An 11,451-nucleotide genomic window follows, 5' to 3' on the forward strand; every position below is an offset into this window, starting at 1 on the left:
TAACCTGCGTCTGTATCTGTTGTAGATTAGCGAAAGGTTTGCGAATGTTGACTGGTATGAATCTCTGAGATTCTTAAGGGAGCGAAAAGTTATTTACAAAGTGCACAGAAAAAAGACTGTAAGTACAAAAGTCAAAGAGTATGAAAGGGAAGGAGTAGGGCAGAATGGGATGAGACGGGCGTGCAATTTCTAAGCACTGCTACTCAAGCTATAATTGTGAAGGAATCCCAGGAGTAACTAGGAATGGCAATTAAAGTTCAGGGGAAAAAGTAAAAACTTGGAGGTTTTCCGATGACACTGTATTTCTATCAGAGACGGCAAAATATGAAGACCAGCTGAACGAAACTGATGAGGTACTCAAGAGAAATGATAAAATGAGCATCAAGAAAGGTAAGGCAAGGGTAATGGAATGTTGAATTAAATAATTACCGAAGCCAGACTGTTCACATTGTGCCGTTGGTTTTCATGGCTGGTGGTCGGGGGTATTTCCGTCAGCAACAGCGAGTGCTCGAGTTGGCGAAAGTTTGGCCACCATCCGGTGGAGTTTAACTGTATTTTTGGTTATTTGAAGTCCAAGTGCACCAGCGGAATTTTCTGCCTTGTGGCCGTTAGCGTTCCGGTTACGTACCCTGGTCGCTGACGTAAAATTCAGTCAGTGTCCTCTCCTCACCGTGTTGTCGCTGTCCAACACGTGTATGTAATTTAGACAGCTTATGCATACTTGGTTGTGGGTGGCTACGCCTTTTACGTTTTGGCTTTGGAGGTCCTTGTGCACTGGTCGGGTGGAAAGCAAGTCGTCTTGTCGGTGGGTCTCTTGGTTGGGTTGCCGGCGGATCGAATATACACTCCTGGAAATTGAAATAAGAACACCGTGAATTCATTGTCCCAGGAAGGGGAAACTTTATTGACACATTCCTGGGGTCAGATACATCACATGATCACACTGACAGAACCACAGCAACACAGACACAGGCAACAAAGCATGCACAATGTCGGCACTAGTACAGAGTATATCCACATTTCGCAGCAATGCAGGCTGCTATTCTCCCATGGAGACGATCGTAGAGATGCTGGATGTACTCCTGTGGAACGGCTTGCCATGCCATTTCCACCTGGCGCCTCAGTTGGACCAGCGTTCGTGCTGGACGTGCAGACCGCGTGAGACGACGCTTCATCCAGTCCCAAACATGCTCAATGGGGGACAGATCCGGAGATCTTGCTGGCCAGGGTAGTTGACTTACAGCTTCTAGAGCACGTTGGGTGGCACGGGATACATGCGGACGTGCATTGTCCTGTTGGAACAGCAAGTTCCCTTGCCGGTCTAGGAATGGTAGAACGATGGGTTCGATGACGGTTTGGATGTACCGTGCACTATTCAGTGTCCCCTCGACGATCACCAGTGGTGTACGGCCAGTGTAGGAGATCGCTCCCCACACCATGATGCCGGGTGTTGGCCCTGTGTGCCTCGGTCGTATGCAGTCCTGATTGTGGCGCTCACCTGCACGGCGCCAAACACGCATACGACCATCATTGGCACCAAGGCAGAAGCGACTCTCATCGCTGAAGACGACACGTCTCCATTCGTCCCTCCATTCACGCCTGTCGCGACACCACTGGAGGCGGGCTGCACGATGTTGGGGCGTGAGCGGAAGACGGCCTAACGGTGTGCGGGAGCGTAGCCCAGCTTCATGGAGACGGTTGCGAATGGTCCTCGCCGATACCCCAGGAACAACAGTGTCCCTAATTTGCTGGGAAGTGGCGGTGCGGTCCCCTACGGCACTGCGTAGGATCCTACGGTCTTGGCGTGCATCCGTGCGTCGCTGCGGTCCGGTCCCAGGTCGACGGCCACGTGCACCTTCTACATCTACATCTACATTTATGCTCCGCAAGCCACCCAACGGTGTGTGGCGGAGGGCACTTTACGTGCCACTGTCATTATCTCCCTTTCCTGTTCCAGTCGCGTATGGTTCGCGGGAAGAACGACTGTCTGAAAGCCTCTGTGCGCGCTCTAATCTCTCTAATTTTACATTCGTGATCTCCTCGGGAGGTATAAGTAGGGGGAAGCAATATATTCGATACCTCATCCAGAAACGCACCCTCTCGAAACCTGGCGAGCAAGCTACACCGCGATGCAGAGCGCCTCTCTTGCAGAGTCTGCCACTTGAGTTTGTTAAACATCTCCGTAACGCTATCACGGTTACCAAATAACCCTGTGACGAAACGCGCCGCTCTTCTTTGGATCTTCTCTATCTCCTCCGTCAACCCGATCTGGTACGGATCCCACACTGATGAGCAATACTCAAGTATAGGTCGAACGAGTGTTTTGTAAGCCACCTCCTTTGTTGATGGACTACATTTTCTAAGGACTCTCCCAATGAATCTCAACCTGGTACCCGCCTTACCAACAATTAATTTTATATGATCATTCCACTTCAAATCGTTCCGCACGCATACTCCCAGATATTTTACAGAAGTAACTGCTACCAGTGTTTGTTCCGCTATCATATAATCATACAATAAAGGATCCTTCTTTCTATGTATTCGCAATACATTACATTTGTCTATGTTAAGGGTCAGTTGCCACTCCCTGCACCAAGTGCCTATCCGCTGCAGATCTTCCTGCATTTCGCTACAATTTTCTAATGCTGCAACTTCTCTGTATACTACAGCATCATCCGCGAAAAGCCGCATGGAACTTCCGACACTATCTACTAGGTCATTTATATATATTGTGAAAAGCAATGGTCCCATAACACTCCCCTGTGGCACGCCAGAGGTTACTTTAACGTCTGTAGATGTCTCTCCATTGAGAACAACATGCTGTGTTCTGTTTGCTAAAAACTCTTCAATCCAGCCACACAGCTGGTCTGATATTCCGTAGGCTCTTACTTTGTTTATCAGACGACAGTGCGGAACTGTATCGAACGCCTTCCGGAAGTCAAGGAAAATGGCATCTACCTGGGAGCCTGTATCTAATATTTTCTGGGTTTCATGAACAAATAATGCGAGTTGGGTTTCACACGATCGCTGTTTCCGGAATCCATGTTGATTCCTACATAGTAGATTCTGAGTTTCCAAAAACGACATGATACTCGAGCAAAAGACATGTTCTAAAATTCTACAACAGATCGACGTCAGAGAGATAGGTCTATAGTTTTGCGCATCTGCTCGACGACCCTTCTTGAAGACTGGGACTACCTGTGCTCTTTTCCAATCATTTGGAACCTTCTGTTCCTCTAGAGACTTGCGGTACACGGCTGTTAGAAGGGGGGCAAGTTCTTTCGCGTACTCTGTGTAGAATCGAATTGGTATCCCGTCCGGTCCAGTGGACTTTCCTCTGTTGAGTGATTCCAGTTGCTTTTCTATTCCTTGGACACTTATTTCAATGTCAGCCATTTTTTCGTTGGTGCGAGGATTTAGAGAAGGAACTGCAGTGCGGTCTTCCTCTGTGAAACAGCTTTGGAAAAAGGTGTTTAGTATTTCAGCTTTACGCTTGTCATCCTCTGTTTCAATGCCATCATCATCCCAGAGTGTCTGGACATGATGTTTCGAGCCACTTACTGATTTAACGTAAGACCAGAACTTCCTAGGATTTTCTGTCAAGTCGGTACCTAGTATTTTACTTTCGAATTCACTGAACGCTTCACGCATAGCCCTCCTTACGCTAACTTTGACATCGTTTAGCTTCTGTTTGTCTGAGAGGTTTTGGCTGCGTTTAAACTTGGAGTGAAGCTCTCTTTGCTTTCGCAGTAGTTTCCTAACTTTGTTGTTGTACCACGGTGGGTTTTTCCCGTCCCTCACAGTTTTGCTCGGCACGTACCTGTCTAAAACGCATTTAACGGTTGCCTTGAACTTTTTCCATAAACACTCAACATTGTCAGTGTCGGAACAGAAATTTTCGTTTTGATCTGTTAGGTAGTCTGAAATCTGCCTTCTATTACTCTTGCTAAACAGATAAACCTTCCTCCCTTTTTTTTATATTCCTATTAACTTCCATATTCAGGGATGCTGCAACGGCCTTATGATCACTGATTCCCTGTTCTGCACTTACAGAGTCGAAAAGTTCGGGTCTGTTTGTTATCAGTAGGTCCAAGATGTTATCTCCACGAGTCGGTTCTCTGTTTAATTGCTCGAGGTAATTTTCGGATAGTGCACTCAGTATAATGTCACTCGATGCTCTGTCCCTACCACCCGTCCTAAACATCTGAGTGTCCCAGTCTATATCTGGTAAATTGAAATCTCCACCTAAGACCATAACATGCTGAGAAAATTTATGTGAAATGTATTCCAAATTTTCTCTCAGTTGTTCTGCCACTAATGCTGCTGAGTCGGGGGGTCGGTAAAAGGAGCCAATTATTAACCTAGCTCGGTTGTTGAGTGTAACCTCCACCCATAATAATTCACAGGAACTATCCACTTCTACTTCACTACAGGATAAACTACTACTAACAGCGACGAACACTCCGCCACCGGTTGCATGCAATCTATCCTTTCTAAACACCGTCTGTGCCTTTGTAAAAATTTCGGCAGAATTTATCTCTGGCTTCAGCCAGCTTTCTGTACCTATAACGATTTCAGCTTCGGTGCTTTCTATCAGCGCTTGAAGTTCCGGTACTTTACCAACGCAGCTTCGACAGTTTACAATTACAATACCGATTGCTGCTTGGTCCCCGCATGTCCTGACTTTGCCCCGCACCCGTTGAGGCTGTTGCCCTTTCTGCACTTGCCCGAGGCCATCTAACCTAAAAAACCGCCCAGCCCACGCCACACAACCCCTGCTACCCGTGTAGCCGCTTGTTGCGTGTAGTGGACTCCTGACCTATCCAGCGGAACCCGAAACCCCACCACCCTATGGCGCAAGTCGAGGAATCTGCAGCCCACATGGTCGCAGAACCGTCTCAACCTCTGATTCAGACCCTCCACTCGGTTCTGTACCAAAGGTCCGCAGTCAGTCCTGTCAACGATGCTGCAGATGGTGAGCTCTGCTTTCATCCCGCTAGCGAGACTGGCAGTCTTCACCAAATCAGATAGCCGCCGGAAGCCAGAGAGGATTTCCTCCGATCCATAGCGACACACATCATTGGTGCCGACATGAGCGACCACCTGCAGATGGGTGCACCCTGTACCCTTCATGGCATCCGGAAGGACCCTTTCCACATCTGGAATGACTCCCCCCGGTATGCACACGGAGTGCACTTTGGTTTTCTTCCCCTCCCTTGCTGCCATATCCCTAAGGGGCCCCATTACGCACCTGACGTTGGAGCTCCCAACTACCAGTAAGCCCACCCTCTGCGACTGCCCGGATCTTGCAGACTGAGGGGCAACCTCTGGAACAGGACAAGCAGCCATGTCAGGCCGAAGATCAGTATCAGCCTGAGACAGAGCCTGAAACCGGTTCGTCAGACAAACTGGAGAGGCCTTCCGTTCAGCCCTCCGGAATGTCTTTCGCCCCCTGCCACACCATGAGACGACCTCCCACTCTACCACAGGTGAGGGATCAGCCTCAATGCGGGCAGTATCCCGGGCAACCACAGTCGTAGTCCGATCGGGGGATGCGTGGGACGAGCTGGCCGTCCCCGACAAACCCCCATCCGGACCCCCACAGTGATGCCCATTGGCAACAGCCTCAAGCTGTGTGACCGAAGCCAACACTGCCTGAAGCTGGGAGCGAAGGGATGCCAACTCAGCCTGCATCCGAACACAGCAGTTGCAGTCCCTATCCATGCTAAAAACTGTGCAAAGAACGTCTGAACTAATCTACAGAGAGCGCAAACAAAACGACACAAAATTGAAGCGGTTATTAAAATACAAGATTGCCTAGTAAATGCAGTAATGCTGCCACTTGTGCACTGCTGACACACTGCTCGGCGGCGGAAGGAGACTACGCGATTTAACACTATTCGAGTACTAAAACGTGATGCTACAACTCTCAAATACTATAATACGCCCGAAATTTATGAATTAAACAATGCAAGTACCAAAAACACGCAAAGAAATTAAGAATTAAACTATGTAACAAATGAGTGAGCTAGGAGTATACGACTTGCTGCTGCAGCTGCTTATCCAACGGCGGCAGGGAGCACACTGACTGTGACCAACCGACACTGGCCGTTCAAAACAAAAACAGTTGACAGACGACTACGCGAATTTACACTATTCAGGTACTAAAACGCATTGCTACAACTCTCAAATACTATAATACGCCAGAAATTTATGAATTAAACAATGCAAGTACCAAAAACACGCAAAGAAATTAAGAATTAAACTATGTAACAAATGAGTGAGCTAGGAGTATACGACTTGCTGCTGCAGCTGCTTATCCAACGGCGGCAGGGAGCACACTCCGCACCTTCCGCCGACCACTGGCGACAACAACGATGTACTGTGGAGACCTCACGCCCCACGTGTTGAGCAATTCGGCGGTACGTCCACCCGGCCTCCCGCATGCCCACTATACGCCCTCGCTCAAAGTCCGTCAACTGCACATACGGTTCACGTCCACGCTGTCGCGGCATGCTACCAGTGTTAAAGACTGCGATGGAGCTCCGTATGCCACGGCAAACTGGCTGACACTGACGGCGGCGGTGCACAAATGCTGCGCAGCTAGCGCCATTCGACGGCCAACACCGCGGTTGCTGGTGTGTCCGCTGTGCCGTGCGTGTGATCATTGCTTGTACAGCCCTCTCGCAGTGTCCGGAGCAGGTATGGTGGGTCTGACACACCGGTGTCAATGTGTTCTTTTTTCCATTTCCAGGAGTGTAGTTTGGCCGACTACCTGTCTCCCCTAAGCGAACGTTAATATGTCATGTGAGACCGAACCCCGGAAACTTCTGAGCGCCGCTGGCTGTACTTCCTTTTCTTGTTGGTGTCTGATTGTGTATTTTGATGGGTTATAGCCGATAGTTTGAATTTGTATGCGCTACGGCCGCAGGTTCGAATCCTGCCTCGGGCATGGATGTGTGTGATGTCCTTAGGTTAGTTAAGTTTAAGTAGTTATAAGTTCTAGGGAACTGATGACGTCAGCAGTTAAGTCCCATAGTGCTCACAGACATTTTTTTGGAATGTGTATGCTTTTAGTTGTGTTTTAAATAATGAGCCTTCAGCCGCTTTGAAATTGAAAGTTCCTTATTTGTCAAGTCTTGCACTATTTCGGCCTTCAGCCTGATTTAAATTTTTTTTTGGATAAAGCTTTGGGCCTTTTGTCTTTTGAAAATTTATTGTAGTTGTGTTTTTCAACAATGGGCCTTCAGCCGCTTTAAAATTTAAATTCCTTACTTGTTAAATCTTAGATTATTTGGGCCTTCAGCCTGTGTAAAATATTGTTTAAAGATAAAGCTTTGTGCCTTCTGCCTACTAAAAATTATTTTAGTTGTTTTAAGTAATCGGCCTTCAGCCGTTTTTAAATTAAAGTTTTGGTCTTTCAAGTATCAGCCTAATTGAAGATAATGCCTTCTGCCTTATGTGTTTTTTTAATTAATTTTACTTACAGTCTAATATCATGGGCCTTCAGCCGTCTTTAAATTAAACTTGTTTGCTTTTCAAGTGTTAGATCTCTTGGGCCTTCAGCCAAGTTGTAGAACTTACTTATGTGAGGCCTTCTGCCTTCTAAATATTCTGTTTTGTGTCTGAATTTTAAGTTAATGGCTTTCAGCCGTTTTTAAATTAAAGTGGTTGTGCCCTTAAGGCATAAAATAGTGTAGCCTACTCAGCCGATAACTAATTTCAAAATATCTTTGCTGCATTGTTTGAACAACAAAATAAAGTTATATGTATTTGAGTGTAACTGACAACCCCCTTTTGGCCCGTTTTCACAATGCCAGCTACTTGTTCTGTCTTGCGGGTTGAAGCAGGGCGTTTCAGAAAGACCAATTTGTTGATACCGTCATTGTACGTAGAATGTTTGACTCTGTTGACGCAGGCACAACCTCACCTCTGCTTGCACAGCTTCATTAACGTCGATATGCAACATGATATACTGTGTTCGCACAGTAAGAAGAAAACGGTCTATTGACACACAGTCAACACGGATTTAGAAAGCATCGCTCTTGTGAAACACAACTACACTCCTGGAAATGGAAAAAAGAACACATTGACACCGGTGTGTCAGACCCACCATACTTGCTCCGGACACTGCGAGAGGGCTGTACAAGCAATGATCACACGCACGGCTCAGTGGACACACCAGGAACCGCGGTGTTGGCCGTCGAATGGCGCTAGCTGCGCAGCATTTGTGCACCGCCGCCGTCAGTGTCAGCCAGTTTGCCGTGGCATACGGAGCTCCATCGCAGTCTTTAACACTGGTAGCATGCCGCGACAGCGTGGACGTGAACCGTATGTGCAGTTGACGGACTTTGAGCGAGGGCGTATAGTGGGCATGCGGGAGGCCGGGTGGACGTACCGCCGAATTGCTCAACATGTGGGGCGTGAGGTCTCCACAGTACATCGATGTTGTCGCCAGTGGTCGGCGGAAGGTGCACGTGCCCGTCGACCTGGGACCGGACCGCAGCGACGCACGGATGCACGCCAAGACCGTAGGATCCTACGCAGTGCCGTAGGGGACCGCACCGCCACTTCCCAGCAAATTAGGGACACTGTTGCTCCTGGGGTATCGGCGAGGACCATTCGCAACCGGCTCCATGAAGCTGGGCTACGGTCCCGCACACCGTTAGGCCGTCTTCCGCTCACGCCCCAACATCGTGCAGCCCGCCTCCAGTGGTGTCGCGACAGGCGTGAATGGAGGGACGAATGGAGACGTGTCGTCTTCAGCGATGAGAGTCGCTTCTGCCTTGGTGCCAATGATGGTCGTATGCGTGTTTGGCGCCGTGCAGGTGAGCGCCACAATCAGGACTGCATACGACCGAGGCACACAGGGCCAACACCCGGCATCATGGTGTGGGGAGCGATCTCCTACACTGGCCGTACACCACTGGTGATCGTCGAGGGGACACTGAATAGTGCACGGTACATCCAAACCGTCATCGAACCCATCGTTCTACCATTCCTAGACCGGCAAGGGAACTTGCTGTTCCAACAGGACAATGCACGTCCGCATGTATCCCATGCCACCCAACGTGCTCTAGAAGGTGTAAGTCAACTACCCTGGCCAGCAAGATCTCCGGATCTGTCCCCCATTGAGCATGTTTGGGACTGGATGAAGCGTCGTCTCACGCGGTCTGCACGTCCAGCACGAACGCTGGTCCAACTGAGGCGCCAGGTGGAAATGGCATGGCAAGCCGTTCCACAGGACTACATCCAGCATCTCTACGATCGTCTCCATGGGAGAATAGCAGCCTGCATTGCTGCGAAAGGTGGATATACACTGTACTAGTGCCGACATTGTGCATGCTCTGTTGCCTGTGTCTATTTGCCTGTGGTTCTGTCAGTGTGATCATGTGATGTATCTGACCCCAGGAATGTGTCAATAAAGTTTCCCCTTCCTGGGACAATGAATTCACGGTGTTCTTATTTCAATTTCCAGGAGTGTAGTTCTTTACTTCCACGAAGTGTTGAGTGCTACTGATAAGGGATTTCAAATTGTGTCCGTATTTCCAAGTTTCCAGAAGGCTTACGATACCATACAACAGAATCGGCTTGTACTGAAATTGCGTGCTTATCGAATATCGTCTCAGTTATGTGAGTGGGTTCGTAATTTCCTGTCACAGAGGTCAAGATTCTTGATAACTGACGGAAAGTGATGGAGTAAAACAGAAGTGATTTCTGGCTTTCCTCAAAGTAATGATATAGGTTCATTGCTGTTCCTTATATATACACTGAAGAGGCAAACAAATTGGTACACCTGCCTGATATCGTGTAGGATCCCCGCTAGCATGTTTGAAGCATTGCCGGAAGGAACTGACAGCATGAACCCTGCGGGGCTGTCCATAATTCCGTAAGAGCACTGGGGGTGGAGATGCCTTCTGAACAGCTCGTTGCAAGAGGTATTCCAGATATGCCCAATAATGTTCATGTCTTGTGAGTTTGGTGGCCAGCAGAAGATTTTAAACTGAGAAGATTGTTCCTGGGCCACACTGTACCAATTCTGGACGTATGGGGTGTCGCCAATCTTGTGAGTTTGGTGGCCAGCAGAGATATTAAACTGAGAAGATTGTTCCTGGGCCACACTGTACCAATTCTGGACGTATGGGGTGTCGCATTGTCCTGCTGGGATTGCCAAAATCCGTTGCTATGCACAATGGACCTGAATGTATGCATGTGATGATACAGGAAAGTTTCGTACATGTCACCTGTCAGAGTCGTATCTATCCGTATCAGGGCTTCTACCTCAATCGAACTTCACACGCTCCACACCATTACAGAGTCTCCACCAGCTTGAAGAGTCCCGTGCTGACATGCAGGCTCCATGTATTCAGGAGGTTGTTTCCATACCTGTACACGCCCATAAACTCGATACAATTTGAAAGTTCATTCGTCTGACGAGGCAACATGTTTCCAGTCATCAACAGTCATTGACGGGCTCAGGCGAAGCGTAATGCTTTGCGTCGTGCACTCATCGAGGTTACACGACAGGACCTTCACCTCCGAAAGACCATGTCGATGATATTTCGTTAAGTGGTTCGCACGCTGACTTTTCCTGATGGCCCAGTACACGAATCTGCAGCAAGCTGCGGAAGGGTTGCACTTCTGTCATGCCCAACGATTCTCTTCAGACGCCGTTGGTGCAGTTTGTATCGGCGGAAATGCATATCCTCCTATTTCCATCTATTGTACTATTATACACTCCTGGAAATGGAAAAAAGAACACATTGACACCGGTGTGTCAGACCCACCATACTTGCTCCGGACACTGCGAGAGGGCTGTACAAGCAATGATCACACGCACGGCACAGCGGACACACCAGGAACCGCGGTGTTGGCCGTCGAATGGCGCTAGCTGCGCAGCATTTGTGCACCGCCGCCGTCAGTGTCAGCCAGTTTGCCGTGGCATACGGAGCTCCATCGCAGTCTTTGACACTGGTAGCATGCCGCGACAGCGTGGACGTGAACCGTATGTGCAGTTGACGGACTTTGAGCCAGGGCGTATAGTGGGCATGCGGGAGGCTGGGTGGACGTACCGCCGAATTGCTCAACACGTGGGGCGTGAGGTCTCCACAGTACATCGATGTTGTCGCCAGTGGTCGGCGGAAGGTGCACGTGCCCGTCGACCTGGGACCGGACCGCAGCGACGCACGGATGCACGCCAAGACCGTAGGATCCTACGCAGTGCCGTAGGGGACCGCACCGCCACTTCCCAGCAAATTAGGGACACTGTTGCTCCTGGGGTATCGACGAGGACCATTCGCAACCGTCTCCATGAAGCTGGGCTACGGTCCCGCACACCGTTAGGCCGTCTTCCGCTCACGCCCCAACATCGTGCAGCCCGCCTCCAGTGGTGTCGCGACAGGCGTGAATGGAGGGACGAATGGAGACGTGTCGTCTTCAGCGATGAGAGTC

This window comes from Schistocerca cancellata, unplaced genomic scaffold, assembly GCF_023864275.1.
Source record: "Schistocerca cancellata isolate TAMUIC-IGC-003103 unplaced genomic scaffold, iqSchCanc2.1 HiC_scaffold_1104, whole genome shotgun sequence".
NCBI lineage: Eukaryota > Metazoa > Arthropoda > Insecta > Orthoptera > Acrididae > Schistocerca > Schistocerca cancellata.